This window comes from Callospermophilus lateralis, chromosome 1 (assembly GCF_048772815.1).
Source record: "Callospermophilus lateralis isolate mCalLat2 chromosome 1, mCalLat2.hap1, whole genome shotgun sequence".
Taxonomy (NCBI): Eukaryota; Metazoa; Chordata; class Mammalia; order Rodentia; family Sciuridae; genus Callospermophilus; species Callospermophilus lateralis.
The window spans coordinates 54690326-54708551 of record NC_135305.1 but is presented as its reverse complement, the minus strand read 5'-3'; positions in this window follow the sequence as shown (position 1 = coordinate 54708551).

Below are 18226 nucleotides of genomic sequence, written 5' to 3'. Positions count from 1 at the left end.
GTGCTATTTTATTCTCATGGAATCTGAAACACAAAAAGGTTAAGTGTAATTTACTGCAAATTATACAAGCTCTGAGTGGAAGAGTTAAAATTTGAATCTGGGTAATTGGGCTCACCATCTGGGTTCCCAGTCACTCTCTGCTACCACCATTTGTGCAGTAATATGTTACTGGATCCATAATACTATTAACAGGCCCATGTTCAATTTTGCTACTGAAATTTTAAATAATACTCAGCCATTATCCTTTTCTCCCTATAATAGTATAAATTGCAGGTGACACAGAAAACATTATATAAGTGCTTGTCACCTATATGCTGACTCTGTTATAAGAGCTTTAGAAACAAATTGATCTACTCTTCCCATAATCCTATGAAGTAGGCTCCATCATCATCTCCCATTTCAAATAAATGAGATGCAAAGAGGTTAAGAACCCTGCCCAGTTACACAGAGAATAGATGATGGAGCAGGATCTGAACCCAGGCCACCTTTCCTGAGGATTTGCCACTTTGCTACTCTGCTATTGACCAAGCCTGTCTTTGTGAGATGTTGGAGAAGTGATTGTAGAACTTAATTTTGCTGTTGCTCTTGTTATATTATTACATCCCTCCTAGGGTTAGTGTTTGAAACAAAGTGTCAATAAAGAGAAAGCCTGACACATACTAAGGACTGTGTTGCATCTTTATTATGTCGTACAATTTTAAATAGCACAGCAGCCTTATCTCATAAATTTGGCCTCATATGCCCCATGTGACAATCAGGACATCATGGTGTTTTTCCTTCAGGGGCCAAAGTAACCAAAGCCATGGCCAGTTTTGCCTAGAGCAGGAAGGCAGAATGCTTTATCTTCCCAAATTTCCTATTGGGAGAGATGTGGAGTCACCTATTCAGTAAAGAGCTTTGAGCTGGTGCTTATGTAATGCCAAAATGTCGTCACTGGAAGCACAACATGTGCCTGTAGCAAAATGTAAATAAGTGATTTGAACTACTGGCATAAACCAGTGTCCACAGATCCACCTACTGTCCATGGCCTTCCAAGCATAAGGCCCCATTGCAATCCACTGCTCTAATAGGGGCCCCAAGCTGGATGTGAACCCAAAAGCTTGAGCACCAACAGCATCAGAAGGGGCAGGTCTCTCCACAGAGCATGTATACACCACAGGACTCCGAGTACCATGAGGGCCCATCTGCCCATTTTATTGAGATGAAGAGTGGCCACCTCAGCACCTGATCTTTTCAGATCCCCTTTTTTGATGGATCTGATGACCTGATAACAAAACCTCACTGTCCTTCAATCAAAAGGCTTCCACCCAACATTGGCTGATTTTAACTAGGAAAAGAAAGTCCATGACGTCTGTCGTCCTGCTGGTGCGAAAGCTTCCAGGTTCTCGGATTGGTCCTCAATCTTTCCTTCTCATGCCCAGCTCCCCAGGCCCATCCATCCTGCCTGAATCTGCACACCTGTCTGCACATCTCACCCATGGGGATGTGGTCCTAGAAGGAAAGATGAGCCTCTTTTGCTACAGTGCATCCAATAGCCTCCTGGGAGACAGGCCCAGGTTACAGATGCCACAGAAAACTCTCCACCCAGCTAGCTCTTTGGATGCGAAGTTAGAACAATGGTTCTCAACTCTGGCAGCAAGGTAGAATTATCTAAGATTTTCTTAAAAATACAGATGTTCCAGTCCCACCCAGGCCGATTAATTCAGCATCTCTAGAGGTGGGAATCTTTTATACAGTGAGGAATTCAAACCACTGAGTTAGGACAGCTGTCTTTAGAGGCGGAAGGGATCTTAAAGAGTAGAGACTCTAAAGATTTAAAGACCATGACCTAATACATGTCCTGTTGAATGGTTCACCTCTGGGGTGGAGGGAATCTGTAAGGGACAGGACATCCCTGTAGGTGGAATACTGTGGGCCAAACTCTCGCTGGCAACCGTGGCTGTATTTATCTGGAAAGTCTTCTCCCGTGGGGCAATAGCTAATTGAGTAAGCAGTAAAAACCAAATTCTGAAATGTGCTTAGTAAGAAAAAAAGTAGTTTATTGGGTTGGTTGTTTATCTTTATAAGGACCAGAAAACATTTACAAATAAAAAGAAAAATATAAATTCAAAATACCAGAGTTTAACAATATCAAAACAATACAAAATACCAAAGAACAAGCCAAATTTTACTCAATAACATTGAAGAAAACATGAATAAATGGAGACAGATACAATGTTCCTTGATGGTAAAGGAAAATAGGTAAAAGGGGGTAGTTGTCCTTAAATTGTAATTTTGAAGAATTTCTAGTGCAAATCATAATGAGGTACAAAAGGATGTGGCTTTACTAAGTGATCAAGTTCATGGATAAATGGATGAGAAAGAATATATATGAAAAGACTGAAAAAGAGGAAAAAAAGAGAGAATAGTTTACTGTACCAACTTTTGATGTATATTCTGAATTCTTAATAATTAAAATTAGATTGTATCAATGATGTGTATTTTAAAGCATGAATAATTAAAAATAGATTGTAACAGTGAAAAATATGTATTAGAATGGAACAGAAAAGAAATCTGTGAAACAAAACTTAGTGTGTCCAATAGTATGATGAAAATGTAAAGGATGATTTTTTAAAATATGCTGTGATAATTAGTTCAATATTTAGAAACAAATTTTAATTTTTTATTGAGACCAGCGACCAAAATAAAAATAAAGGAGATGCAGAATATTTTAGTACTTCAAATAAAATTATAAAAAATTAAAATGCATAGGAGATTTAAGCATGGCTAATAAGTACCTGAAAAAGTGCTCAATAACAATTATCAGTGAAATATAAACTAAAACCATAATGAAATACTTCCCACCAAAATGGCTAAAATCAAAAGCATTGACACCACAAAATCAGAAAAAAAATTTTTTTTAGACTAACTGTATTTCTATTGCATACTTGGTGAGAGTGTAAAATAATAGAGTCATTTTTTTTTATAAAGCTCTGGCAGTTTCTTCCAAAACTAAAGATCTACCCAATGGTGCCACAATTTTACTTCTAGGTATTTTCTCAAGAGAAATAAAAATATGCCCACAAAGCTATAGAGACCAAACAACAGGGTACTGGCATAAAAATAGAACCATTGACCAGTGGAATGTAACAGAGACCTCAGAAATAAGCCTACTCACTTACGGTTAACTGAATTGTGTAGAAGATGCCAAGAACACAAAATGGGGAAAGGACATTTTCTCTTCAATAAATGGGACAAGGAAAGCTGGATATTCATATGCAGAAAAGTGAAATTAGTCCCTTCTCTCACATTATATAGTGTCAACTATATCAACTCAAGAGGATTAAAGACTAAATGTCAGACCTGAAACAACCCAGCTTCAGGACATTGATCCCATTGTTTGGATGTGAACTCAAAAGCATAGGCAACAAAAACAGAAATAGACAGGATGGGATTATATCAAACTAAGGAGCTACAGCCAGAGAAACAGTCAACAGAGTGAAGAGACAACCTATGGAACCGAGAAAAACATGTGAAGTGTACATCTGATAAGGGGTTAATATCCAGCCATAAGCAGCCAGGTGCAGTGATGCATGCCTTCAATCCCAGACGTGGGAGGCTGAAGCAGGAGGATTGCAAGTTCAAGGCCAGCCACAGCAACTTAGTGAGGCCCTCAGCAATTTAGTGAGACCCTGTCTCAAAATAAAAAGATAAAAAGGGCTGGGGATATGGCTCAGTGGCTAAGTGCCCCTGGGTTAAATCCCCCCAGTACAAAAAAAAAAAATCCACCCATAAGAAATATAAACAACTCATAACAAGAAAACTAATAAGCTAATTTTAAAAGGGACAAAAAAAATAGACATTTTTTAAAGAAATACACAAATGACAAAGAGGTACGTGATCAAATGCTCAACATCATTATCATTACGGAAATGCAAAGTAACAATAAATGTTGGCAAGGATGTGGGGGAAGAAGTTCACTCGTACATTGCTGATGGGACTGCAAGTTGGTGCAAGCACTCTGGAAAGCAGCATGGACATTCCTCATAAAACTTGGAATAACCACCATTTAACCACAAGTTATCTTACTCCTTGGTACATACTTAAAATCAGCTTACTACAATAACGTAGTAGCAGCAATGTTTATAGAAGCTCAATTCACAACAGCAAAGCTATGGAACCAACCCAGGTACCCTTCAACAAATGAATGGATAAAGAAAATGTGTTATATATACACAATGGAATATTACTTAGGCATAAAGAAGAATGAAATTATGGCATTTGCCAGAACATGGATGGAACTAGAGACTATCATGCTAAGTGAAATAAGCCAATCCCCAAAAGACAAAGACCAAATGTTCTCTCTGATATGTGGATGTTAACACACAATAAGGCGGGGGTGGGAGTGGGGGATAGAAGTTCATTGGATTAGACAAAGGAGAATGAAGGGAAGGCAGGGGGGATGGGAATAGGAAAGACAATAGAATGAATAGGACATGGCTTTCTTATGTTCCTATATGAATACACAATCAGTGAAACTCCATGTCACATGCAACCACAATAATGAGATCCTAGAATAAGTTATAGTCCATGTATTGTATAACATATCAAAGCACTCTACTGCCAAGTATACCTAAAAAGAACAACAAAACAAAACCATATCGTGAGAATTGATGTCACACCTGTTAGCATGACTATAATCAAAAAGGTAAGTGATGTCAGGGAGGTAGAAAAAGGGAACCCTTGTGCACTGTGGGTGAGATGTATACTAGTGCAACCATTATGGAAAATAGCATGAAGTTTCCTCAAAAAACTAAAACAGTAATACCAAATGATTCAGTAATCCTACTTATGGGTATATATTTAAAGGAAATAAAATCAGTATGTCAACTTGTACTTCCACGTTTATTGAAGCACTAGTCATAATGGTCAAGATCTGGAACCAACTTATGTATCCACTCATGAATGAATAAAGAAAATGTGGTATACACAATGGAATATTACTCAGCCTTTAAAAAGAAAGAACTCCTGATATTTGTGACAGCATGGATGAACATGGAAGACTTATGTTAAGTGAACTAAACCAAGTATAAGAAGGAAAAACACCATGTGATCTCATTTATATGGAGTCTAAAAAAGTCAAACTCAGAAACAGAGAACAGAATATGGTAGTTACCAGGGGCTGAAGGGGAGGGCAATGGATGTTGGATGTTGGCTAAAGGATGTAATATTTAAACTAGGAAGAATAAGTTCAAGAGCTCTTTAATACAACATGCTGACTGTAGTTAATAATGATGTATATTTGAAAGTAAGTTGAGAGATTTTAAATCTTCTCATACACAAAAAATAAATATGAATTAATGCATATGTTAATTAGCTCAATTTGGCCATTCCACAAAGTAAATATATCTAAAAACAAGTTGTACACCATAAATACATATGATTCAATTTAATATGCCCACAAAAAGACTTGTGCATGAATTTCCACAGCTGTTTTATTCATAATAGCCAAGAACTAAAATCAGTTCAGATATTCATGAATTGAGTGGTAGTGATGTTCAATACAGTGGAATATCACCAATAAAAAGGAATTAACTACTGATACATGCAATAATGTAGATAAACCTAGAGGGGGGAAAAGAGCCTGAATGAAAAGAAGACTTAAACCAAAAAAAAGTTCACACTGAATAATTCCACTTGTATGAATATTTGAAAAAGGTGAAACTCATAAATCATACCAAGAAAATCAGCACAGTGGCTGAGTGGGTTAGGGTGGGGATTGGCTGCAAGAGGCATGATGGTGGTGTTAATGTTCCATTCTTAACAGGGGTTTAGGTTCCACAGATGGATGCATTCAGCAAGTGCACATCTTTAACTTGTGCATCTTCTTGTCTATAAATTTTACCTGAACAAATTTGTAAACTGTAAGTAAATAACCTCTATGCTGTTCATGTGAAGTATTTAGGAAGAAGTTTGCAATTTACTTTGAAATGCAAACAAACTGATGACTATAATGTACTTGGAATAGACAAAAATAAGATGGTTTGATGAGCAAAGAGAAAGATGTAGAGAGAAGATATTAAGCATAATAGCATACCAAAGAATGGCACCTTAAGACCATCTGTCATGCATCCTCCCAGCAAATCCTTACTCTCACCCCACCAAGACAAGTATGATTGTGAAACATTGTGGTGGACAGCATAATGGCTTCCCAAAATATCTGCATCCCAATCCCCAGAACCTGTGAATATTATATAACAGGGCAAAACGGGAATTAAGTTTGCAGATGGAATTGGATTGGCTAAATCAATTGACCTTGAGCTGGGAAGATTAGCCTGAATTACCCAGGTGGCCTCATGGAATCACAAAAGTCCTGAAAGCCAGAGTAGAAAGACAGAAGAGGAGAATCAAAGGGTATGAAGCTTTAGAAAAAGGATCAGAGGGCATCGCTGGCTTTGAAGCCGAAGGAAAGGGGGCAGGAGCCAAGGATTGCTGGAAGCCCATAGAGGCCAGAAGAGGTGGGCAACACATTGTGCAGGTAACTCCTTGGTAAAGGTCTATTTTTGTAACAATAAACAGTGTTGGTAAAGACCTAGTTAAGATTCATTCTCCTGTACTCCTGCTGGGAGTGAAAAATATTTGAGCCTGCTAAAATGTAATTTGTTAAAAATAAGGGTTTTTCAACAAGTTCATTCTCTGTGAACTGGAAATTCAATTTTCAGAGATTATTTTATAGGGAGATGTGAGGAAAAAAATCTTAAGTATATTCATTGAAGTACTGTTTGTAATTCAAAATACTAGTAACAGTTCGAACATTTAACAATGGAAGCCTGATTGTGTCACACATAAAATAGAAAGCTACATTGTGCCATTCTGAAAGTAAAATTTTTGCCCCTCACTTAATGACGGGATACTGTCAAGTGAAAAGCAGGATAGAAAACCTTAATTATTGTGATTCCAGTTTTGTTTAAAATTCTTCATGAACATAGCATGTATTTGAGAGATTATAAGCCTAATTTTAAGTGGTGGTTATCTCTGGGTGGTGAACTAAGATTCTTTTTCTGTTCTTTTCAATATTTCATGAAACATTTGTCTAGTTGAGGTAGGAACTATCTCTCACCACTGTCTCTGGCTCTCTAGGGTGACTGGCATGGAGAAGGTTCCCAGCAAACCTTTATGGAATTAAAGATTAAATAGTTTTCTTTCTACATGTTCCTTTTATAATTGGGCAAATAGTATTTTTAAAAACAGAAGTATCTTTCCTTTTTAAAAGAGAAAAATAAGAATGCAATTCGAGTTATGAGCAAAAAATCATCCATAATTTGAACACTTAGGATTATGTCTTTGAAACTATGCCTAAAAAAGTATCTAGGGCCCACTAGAAAGTGTTTATTATACAGTGTTAAGGAAAGAACTAGGAAACTGCATTTTACATGGAATATGATCTCCATATGTGGGGAAAACAAGTTATGGAAAGGGATTTAAAATATGAAATTGTCTCTGGGTATTTGGAATTATTGGAGCTATTTTTCCAATTTTCCTATAGTTAGATTATTTTGTTCATATAATCATAAAATACTTAGGTGAAAACCTCAAAAAAATAAAATACTAGACATGGGACAGCAGAATGTGGTGGTGAAGAGCAAGTCCCAGGCCTCGGGTCACCTGAGTTTGAACCCTGGCTCCCGTTACCTGTGACCTCCAACAAGGGAATCATTTCTACTTTTCTTTAAAACTGAGGATAATAATAGGGTTGTTATCAGTGTCGTTGTTACTTTATTTAAATAAGTTAATATTCATGTGGCATTTAAAACAGCAGCTGGCACATAATAAAGACTATAAAAGTGTTTGCTCAATTAAGTAACTAATGAGCCAAGTCTCTGGAGAATGGAAAGAGAACAGCTTGGTGATATTTCTTTTCTTCCTTTTCTGCTCGTCTTACCTTCTTTCCTTCCCCCTTTGTCACCCCAGGCACGGTTCCTCTCCCCTTTAGGGAAGACACATAGGTGGGGGAGATGGGGAACATATTATCTAAAGCAAAAGTCTGAGACACCATCATAGAAATTGACAATTGGACAGACATAGTTCTGTGCCACATAATGACATTTTGATCAACCATGGAGACCGCAGATAGCAAGTTGTCCCATAGGATGATATCGCCTGGTGATGCCATAGCTAATCTAGTTTGTCTAAGAACACATCGTGATGTTTGCACAACCACCATCACCTGATGGATTCCTCAGAACATATACCTCTCCTTAACCAACGTGCTGACATTTATCCATGTTTGCATGAAGGATGAGGGGGACAGGCAGCTGCGACCATTCCAACCTAGGTTATGAAGGAGTCTGTAGGGGAGGGGCCTGCCCACCACCCTCCTCCCAACGCTTCTATCACAAGTGAGTCGTGTGCAGGCTGGGGAGATCCTACCCAATCCCTTCTAGCCCTTGGGGCTCTATCGTGTTTGCCAAGTGTCCTGAGGGATTTCTCCACTCTTGGTGGCATCTGTGTATACTGGATTGGTTATTTCTCCTCTGCAGATCTTTTATTTCCCCTCCAGAAAGGCACTAACACCCAGAAAAAGGGAAATATAAGTCTTGTATCAGTTTTGCATCTTTTTTAGAGAACTCTTTCTTCTTTTTCCTATAATGAGGTATAAGCTGGCATCATTGCATACAGCCACAGTTGCTGTCTAGTTTAAACAGTCTCTTTCAAACAGTTAACCAGAGTTTCATCAATTTTTTTTTAAATGTGTTAGTGAAATCAGCAGTCATACTACCTCCCCAGACAGATCTCACAAAGTTTGGAATAAGTAATTTCACCTGAAGATCAATTATATGGGAGCATTAAAGACTTTTTTCTCTTCACTCTTTTCAGATTACATCGAAACTTTGGCTTCAGACCAGAATTACAGAATGCTTGTGTGTTAGTACACTTGGAACTTATCATGAATAAATTACATCATTCTCTTTCCTAAATGTCAAAACAGTGGGCACAGCATCTCCCCAGAACCACAAACACTCAGACTGCAGAGACTCAACACCAAGCCCAGGGCCTTTCAGACGCTGAGTCTAACAAGTCTCCTCTTTATACTATTTATGTAGTGAAGGTTACAGGTTGGCTCTAATTTGGACACTTGCCCAGACCATTTTCACAGGAACTGTTAATGCACCTTCCTCCATATCCTCTGAGGAGGATTCTGAGCCTCATTTTGACATCTGACATATTTGGACGGAAAGAGTGGTAATCACAGTCCTGAAATCCTTAGGGGGATGCAGAGAACCCACCTGAGGTAGGGAAAAGAGCCAAGAGCTAAAAGCACATGACTTATCTGGGGCTTCAAGAAGCTTCTAAAAAGAGCAAAGTCCAGTTTGGTGATTTCTCAAATATGGTTCTCAAAAGCAGGATTCTGGTAAGTAAAGGAGAAAGCTAGTATTGGAAGAACAGGATGTCCCTGTGGGTTGGCATAACCATGACCCACACAGTGGACTGGGAAGTGCCAGTCATGAAAGCCAGAGTGAAGAGGTGTCCAAGAGAAAGTTGATTTTATGAGCTAAATGGGACCAGGAACCGTGGGGTCTAAAGTTGTTGGATGTACGTGCCAAGTCTGCATGCCACGAGACACATGATTGCTACTTTTGGTACAGGAATGAACCAATTAAACTTAATTACATGATTAAACTTAATTTAACTATAACCTGGGCTTTGTATTTTCCAGAAGTGTGTATGGCTCAGGAGATTTGAATTTTATCTATTTAGGAGATCTTCACATAAACCAATAAGGAGGATATTAGTCTGGGGAAGACACATTTCATTCGACTGACCTTGTGTGGGTCATCCTGTTTTAGCCAAGGGCAGCAATTAAACGAAGAGTTTTATCTGGTGACCCATGACATAGTTTTGTATTGCCTAGGAACCTCAAATTCATATACTGAAGTTTGTAACGTTTATTTACCGGGTCATTTATTGTTTGTGTGGAAACAGTTCTGAGACAAATATAGAATTTTATTTTCCCCAGTATTGTTTCCAAAATTAGCCAACCCACCATCAGAGCACATGAGCCTAAAGCCTGCCCCCTGCCCATGCATACACATACAACTTGGATTTTCCATCAAGATAACCCCACAGTGTTTACCGAGTTCTCTTTCTGGCACTTAGAACCCCAACTGCTCATCTGCTATGAGATACAGCTGGAGAAAACAATGGGCCCTGGAGCTGTGGTCTAGGGAAACGTCTGGTCATTAACTGTGCTATCAATTTACCTATATCTGAGTGGACTCAGGGGACCCATCACCAGAAGCCGATTTATACTGTTGCCCATCATTTATCCCTTTTCAGAGAAAATACAATTGGCCTTTGAGCAGGATTCCCAGGAGAGCTGATCAATACTCAAAGGATTTTCTCTCTAGAGAAATCTATCTGGAGAGAAGATTTATATTCAGAAGGTTGCTGGATAAGCATCGAGTTTAAGCTGGAGGGTTATCTTGATGGGATTAGTGATGGATGCCCTGGAGTTTTATCAGACAGACTGCTACCTCCGTTTTCACTCTGGATGCATTCAACAAACACATGAGTGACTTAGAGAGTCCAAGGCTTCTCCCTGAGTTGGTATTGAAGGTCCTGGGCCCTCCATTTCAGATACCATGGATGTCCGAACTCTATTGAGATATTCTAGCTCATGCAACTTGACCTTAGCTTTCCAGACACCAATGTCTGCAGGGAGAATTACTTCTACTGATCCTTGATGCAATCTCTTATACGTTGGTTCTCCCCAAATTTCAGTCTCAGAAGAGAAATTTACTTCTATGTTCTTTTTTACTATTTTGTTTTCTTTCAATTATCTGTACATCAAACAATAGATCAAAATTCATCCTTACATAATATTGGGCAGTCTCACAAAACTGTCAAGGGCAGAATTGTGAAGAGGGGCTTTACAACTAAACTCCTTAATTTGGAATTCACCATCCAACAGTCTTCCTTTAACCACTGTGAATTTCTTATGGTTTTCTCCTTAAGTTTGGTTACAAAATCAGACATCTATTTAAATTAGCTTAGGTAAAGAGGAAGGAGTCCAAGATGATCACCTCTCACAGAAATTAACCGGAGTTGGCTGTGGGTAAACTGGAACTAGAATTTGGAAGTGGCTCTAGAACTTGCACTTTTGAGTTCCTGAGAGGTTGGCTAGTCTTTGAAAATGAGTATCAAGATGTTTGTATAAGTAAGGGACAGCCAGGCACAGTGGCACCCACCTGTAATCCTAGCAGCTCCCGAGGCTGAAGCAGGAGGATTGCAAATTCAAAGCCAGCCTCAGCAACTTAGTGAGGCCCTTTCTCAAAATAAAAAAAATAATAAAATAAAAGAGGCTGGGGATGTGGCTCAGTGGGTAAGCACCCCTGGGTTCAATCCCTAGTACCAAAAATTAATTAATAATAGGACAAAATGAGATTAAGATAAATGTAATAATGCTATTTATTAAAATTGAAGTATAAAATATGGCTCTGAACTTACAGGATTTTTTTTCTTAAGTAAAGAAAACTATATACAAATAGAGAGAGAATATGAATGAATTCATTTCCTAGGGCTGATGTAACAAGATGCCACAAGCTGGGTATTTTAAAACAAGAGAACCTTCTGGAGGCTCAAAGTCTGAACTCCAGGTGTTGGCAGGACCGTGCTCCCTCTGAAACCTGTAGGGGTGCTCTTTGCCTCTTCCTAGCTTGGGTTTCCAACAATCTTTTGCATTCTTTGATTTGAGATGTACCACTCACTCATCCTTCCTCACAGGGTATTTTCCCTGTGTGTCTTCATATTACCTTCCCTCTGTGTATCTGACTCGTCTGAATTTACCTTTTTATAGGACCTATTATTTTAGGGCTGATCTTAACAACCTTATTTTAACTTGATGACCTCTGTAATCTGTTTTCCAATAGGGTCACATTCAGAGGTACTGTGAGTTAGGACTTACACACTTATTCTTTAGGGGGGCACAATTCAACCCATAAAATACACATATAGATAATTGTATATAAAAGCATAAATATGACCATATGCTTAAATTTTCATTTATTTTTAGTGAAGTTTTTATTTTTACCTTTTAAAAACTTAATTTGGTTTCTTTTTCTCTCTCTTTACCTAAGGTAGTCAATTTTTACAACCTAATATGCATCCTTCCTACTATTTTCTGCATTTCTAGAATTCCACGAGATGAACAGAAGCATACATTTTTTGTCACTGTTTATTTTCCCTCAAAAATAGGATATTTTGTGACTTTTAAAAAATATTTTCTCATTCAACAGTATCTCATGGGAATCCCTGCAAATTTTCTGGTTTAGTTTTAATTAATTTTTTATTGATAGCAAAAATATTTCTTTGTGTGAGATATTACATAAATTATTAAGTTCCTAGTAGGTTAATGGGAATTCCCTTTGTTTCTGCTTCTTTCCTCTGAACAAAACAACAGTAAATCTCCTATATACATATCCTTAAAGCTGATGCTTTTATTTCTATTTGAACTGCACTCCTACAAGGAGAATTTCTGGGTCAAAGTATACCTGTGCTTTTAATTTTACCAAATGTTGTCAAGGTTTTTCTCAAAGGAGTTTAGCACATCACAATTCAATAGCAAAGTATCCTAGTACAGTCCCCTGTCCTCTCTCCTCCCTGGCCACCAGTTATCTAGTCTAAATGTAAATGGCCTTCTGTCATTCGTTTTATTTTCCTTTCCTCTGATGACTAGTGAATTTAAGGATCTTCTCACATTTGCTGGCAGTTTGAATTTTTTTTTCTGTGACTTATTTATCTGTATCCTATATGCATCTTTCTTTTCTCACCATTTTGTCCTTTTCTCATCAAATTTAAGTTTCTGTTGTAGATGTGAACTTTGTCACTTTCATTACAATGCATTTTCCTTGTGTACCATTTACCTTTGACTTAATAATGTTAAAAAAATCAGTGTGACTGTATTTTTCTTTTTCCTTATGCTTTCTTTTATAGTGTTTAGTACCAGTTTGAAAAGGTCTCTCCTACCTTAGAATGTACAGGTAGCCTACCAGATTGTTAAATAAAACCTTGTCATATATATATATATTTTACATCAAAAAGGGTAGTCTATCTGAAACGGATTCTTTTATGTTATGTAGAAAATAGTCACACCATTTTCAGGTGTTCATGGTCATTTTTTCCCCCAAATAGAAAAATGAACTGGGCCAGTACTATTTATTGTATATTACATTTTTTTCTCCATTGTCATGTTTTCATTGATACTGAGATTTGTATCTGGCTTTCCAGCAACCACTACAAATAGGACACACAAAAGATCTGGAAGAACAACCAACATTTTAGCTATAATTGCTATTGGTTGGTGAGAATTTAGGTAAGTTAATTATTCTTCGCATTGCTTAGCTGTATATTCCATTTTTTTCCAATGAGTGTGATTTACAAATAGACAAATTGAGGGACCAGTGAACACAATTAGTGTTCCCATTCATAGTGTCCCAGGACAAAACAAATGGGTAACTAGGAAGCAGCACGATTATTCTTGGAGACTTGAGAAGGTTTCACCCTCAGGGAGAAACATAATAGGACAGTTCTGGAGCCGGAGCAAATCTCTTTAAAGGCCAGCTTGTCCAGGGTGGGGCTGATTAAGTTTTAAGACGTCATTTCATTCAGACAGCTCTTTGTGAAATGGGTGTGCAGTGGTGACTTACAGTGTGATTGGCAAGCACTGCTCATTCAAGGGCGAGGAGGTTAATTGATTGGAAGAACAGGTTGCTTTAAGCTGATGCAATAACTACTATGGTTGAGTGTACTGTTTGAAACATGTGAAGTGATGCAATAATTGCCTGTGATTCCACAGCAGCTTAATTGCTGGCATGAACTTCAATGCTTAAGCTGGTGGTTCACACTGATGATTAGAGAGCATATTCAAATTACTTAAAAGCAACCCCAGGGCCCACAGCATCTGTCCTTAAATGACAAGGGTGGTTAAAATCTTAAAATCATAGAACAGTCCTTGGCCCCAGTGAAATTCCTGTAGTAAGTTTGTGACATCACTGCTGTCTTAGGCCTAAAATAAAGATAGCTGGATGAGTTCCCAGCCAGCAGCATGACCCAACCTGGGCTCACTCCCCTCCTTCTCCACCTGGTGCATCACCTTAGTTAAGGTGTGTTGGACCAAAACCATCTACACAGCGCACCTCCCCTCCACCCCTTGAAGGCTGGAACTTGAGTGGTAGTTGTCGGTAAATAAAAGTGCACACTGGAATTCTAGCTTATGCAAGAACAACTCTAAACCAGGAGTGAATGGTTTTTCCAAGCCTTCTTATGGCAAATAAATACAGCCTCACATTTCTTGGCCCAGTTTCCCACACTGCCCTCAGAGTATGCAAATGGCAGAATGTCAAAACTGGGCTCCATAAAACTCAGTGGGAAGTCAGAATTTAGTGGTGCACACAGGCTGTCTCTGAGGGTCTACAAACCTACAGGTATATTTTAGAGTGTCAGAACTGTGATCTTCCTGGAAACGGCATTCCTTCCAACTGAAAACTTGGTAATGATGGATCCTCCCTGAGTTTGAAATGACCTATGATTCCAGTGAAAGCCAGAACTCTACACTTGAGTTGTGGAAGGGAGACCTCTCCTAATGACAGCTAGAGGGGCTCATAAGGTCTGAATGGAAGGCCATACTTCCTGATCTGGTGAGATGGGGCAAGCTGATGACAGCCAGAATCAGAGCCAAGAATTTCTGGGGTGGGAGGCAAGCAGGGATAGAGCAATTTGGGTGTTCTTCATTACCAAACAGAATTTAAGCCTCTAGGTTTTTTCTTTATCAGAGGTTTAGTCATTTCAGTCTTGAACATTTTAAAGCAGGTGTTCTCATATGTCCACCTTGGCCATTAAACCAACAATAAAAATCACAATAAAGCTCCCTCAGGTCTTTTGACCTAGAAAAATAAAATAGCGCTTCCTGTGGTATGGTCCAAGAAAAACTAGGTGGAAATAAATACCTGGTTAAATATTGGAGATATCATCCCAAAATTATAACTTTGGTTTTAGAATGACTTATAGTGAATCCATTGTTTAGCTCAGAGAAGGATAGAATCAAAAGAGCTTTATCCCTTCTAGGTGGCTGCATCTGAACTATCTTAGATCCTAATCCCTTAATGAGGCTGGCTGGGTTCTTTCACTTGTTTAATAATTGCTTTTTATGTAAAATTTTTTATTTATATATGACAGCAGAATGCATTACAATTCTTATTATATAGAGAGAGCACAATCTTTCATATCTCTGGTTGTATACACAGTATATTCACACCAATTCATGTCTTCATACATGTACTTTGGATAGTAATGATCATCACATTTCCACCATCATTAATTACCCCATGCCCCCTCCCTTCCCCTCCAACCCCTCTTCCCTATCTAGAGTTCATCTGTTTAATAATTGCTTTTTGCTTCTTACTATTTCTTCCCCTTTCCTAGTTGTTTGCTACAGAACAGTCCTTATAAAACCCAGCACTTGAACCTTTAGCCTCAGATATGCTAGACCACAGCACAGAAAATAATATAAAACTACTTTAAATAATTAGTGACACCCATAATAGCAGTTAAGAAATTTCTTCTTCAAGACACAGGAAGTGGAGTTGCATTAAGTTCAAATGGGGGCAGCAAAGCATGAAGAGTCTAAAAACTTCTGGGTCCCTAATATCCTGTCCTCCAGAATTGGGAACCGGGTTTGACCAAAGAAGACCTCCTAATTTGGAAAACATCAGATTTTTCCTGATGTGCTAAAGTTGCATGTGTTCCCAGCTCCTGCTCCCTCCCCCATGGAATTTGCCCCATCCTCTCCCCAGTGCTACCTGTTGAACCAGTTCTCTTGTTCTGTGTAAGAGAATCAGGTGGGAAGAGAAAGGGGGAGGGGAGAGTGGTATTGAAGGCAGGGGTGGCATGTGGGAGTACAGAATGGATCCAATAGCATGGAGCTTCAAGAAGCATGGCTGAAGAAGTCTGCATGGCCCTCGTGTGGAATGAAAGAAATAAGGGCTGTACTCATCCTATACTGTGCTGGGAGTGTCATCAGAGTCCGAGACCACAGGGGGCTCTGGGGAGTCCCAGCAGACCCAGTCCAGCCCTTTCCCCAAAAATCAAATGGAAAAAGTAATGGTGAAGTGGGAAAGGAATTTGTTCAGGATAGCTGTGCTGGGGAGCAGAGGAACTAGCTTCTTCAGCCCTGTCTTTGGGGGTACCAACAAGAGCTTCAGGTTTCAATAGGAAAAGCAACAAGTGGGGAGCAAAAAGTATGCACCATTTGGCAGCGTTGGTCAGGCTGTTGCTTGGCTGGTCATTATCTCAGGGCTGGTCCTCTGAAGTCCTGCAGGCTCCAAGGAAGTAGTTATCACTTGAAGGGGCAAGCTGGTTCCCATCATGAGATGATTGCTCCTGCTCCAGGGGCAGCTTCATCCCCCTGAAGGGGTAGGTGCTCCCACTTAGGGGACAGTCTCATCATGATCTCGCTGTTCCTGAAACCCAAGGCGACTGACGGAGAGAACGACTTAGGAGAAAAGGGTAAATCACAAGGGCGAGGTGCAGTTGGTTCCTTTGGGTTTAGGGGCACTGGCTAGAGACTCCTAGTGCTGCTCCAGTGGTCTGGAACAGGACATTGTGAAAGCTGGCAGTTGACAATCTGATTATGATGTCTCTGAGAACCTTGAAAATACCTTGGTCACTCTTATCTAGGTGCCTTCAGCCTTGAAGAGGGAGGATTACCAGCTAGACAAACACTCCTTAAATGATTAACATGTCTGTTTGCAGAATCTGGACAGGAATCTGACCCAAAGTTTAAGATACTAAAGGAGACAAATGCAAAATAAAGGCAGAGATGCCAAAATTTAATTCTGCTTTTAGTTACCCATCAGACATCTGCAGAAGAATCACTGTGAGATATTATATATATAATTATTATTATTTTTTTTTTTTGGCAGGGGCATGTTACCAGGGATTGAACCCAGGGGCACTCAACCACTGAGCCAGCCCTATTTTGTATTTTATTTAGAGACAGGGTCTCGCTGAATTGCTTAGTGCCTTGCTGTTGCCGAGGCTGGCTTTGAATTCGTGATCCTCCTGTCTCAGCCTTCCAAGCTGCTAGGATTACAGGCGTGAGCAGAATCACTGCTTTTTAGCAAAATCATCTTCTAAGCCCCTATTACACATATGACATCTAAGTGGCCATCTGCTCTTTTTACCTGTCCCTCGTCCCATTCCCCCTTCCTCAGTCCAGCAATCTAATTTTCTTTTGGGGAATCACCTTTGCCTTAGACTCTGTGGTTTGGGCCAGGAGCTCATGATTAGGTCAGCCAAAGAACACCACTTTCCAGGGTCACAGAGTTTGGTTCAGTGAAAGCTGACACCCATAGCCTGGTAAAGAGACTTTGAATGGCTAAAGTCTGGGACTCCACTGAGCTGGCTTCTCCTTGCACAGACTCTTAGACTCCCCCACTCCCCGGGAGGGTGCAGCAATCAGGCACAGTGTCCAGGAAGAGAGACAGATTTCTAGTACCATGATGTGAATCCCTGGGTGACCCAAGTCACACTCTCTCTGGCTCCTTCAGTTTTATTATTAAATTCTCTATTTTTTTTCTATTTGCTGCTTTGTGCTGGGGTTCTGTTCCTTGGAACTAAAAGTTGCATGATTGGTTCAACAGTATTCTGACATGTCACTTTGGGAGCTGGGCCATTTGGGGATGAAATACACTTGCTTGTGGCTTCCTCTCAGCATTGTTTCCTTGAAAACAACAGAATAAATCTCTTCTTTCAGGCAGGCAACTCCCATCAGTTTCCCTTTTTAACACTTTCATCCTCTAAATGCTTTTCACAGGGTAAGTGTTGACTCCTCCATCTTTCTTTCCTTTTATAGTATCTCTTACTCAGAACTCATTCTATCTAAAGTGCCATTCTAAGGACTTAAACTCATGCAAACTACACATCATACCCTTTTACAGGCAGGAAAATTATGCACTAAATGGTTAAGTAATCTGTTCAAGGTCACTACCCCCATCAATGGCAAGTGGATTCAAACTCCTCTGGGAGCTTCCAGATCTTCTGTGCTGCCCTATGCTGTGTCCTCAGGGCATGCTCCTCGGAACAAGGTTAAATTTGTCTTTCATCCTTTCAAAAGAATATTTCCCAAGACCATATGCGACATTCCAGCAGTGGCCTGGGTCCTAGTGTGCTGGTGGCTCCTCCCTCCCTT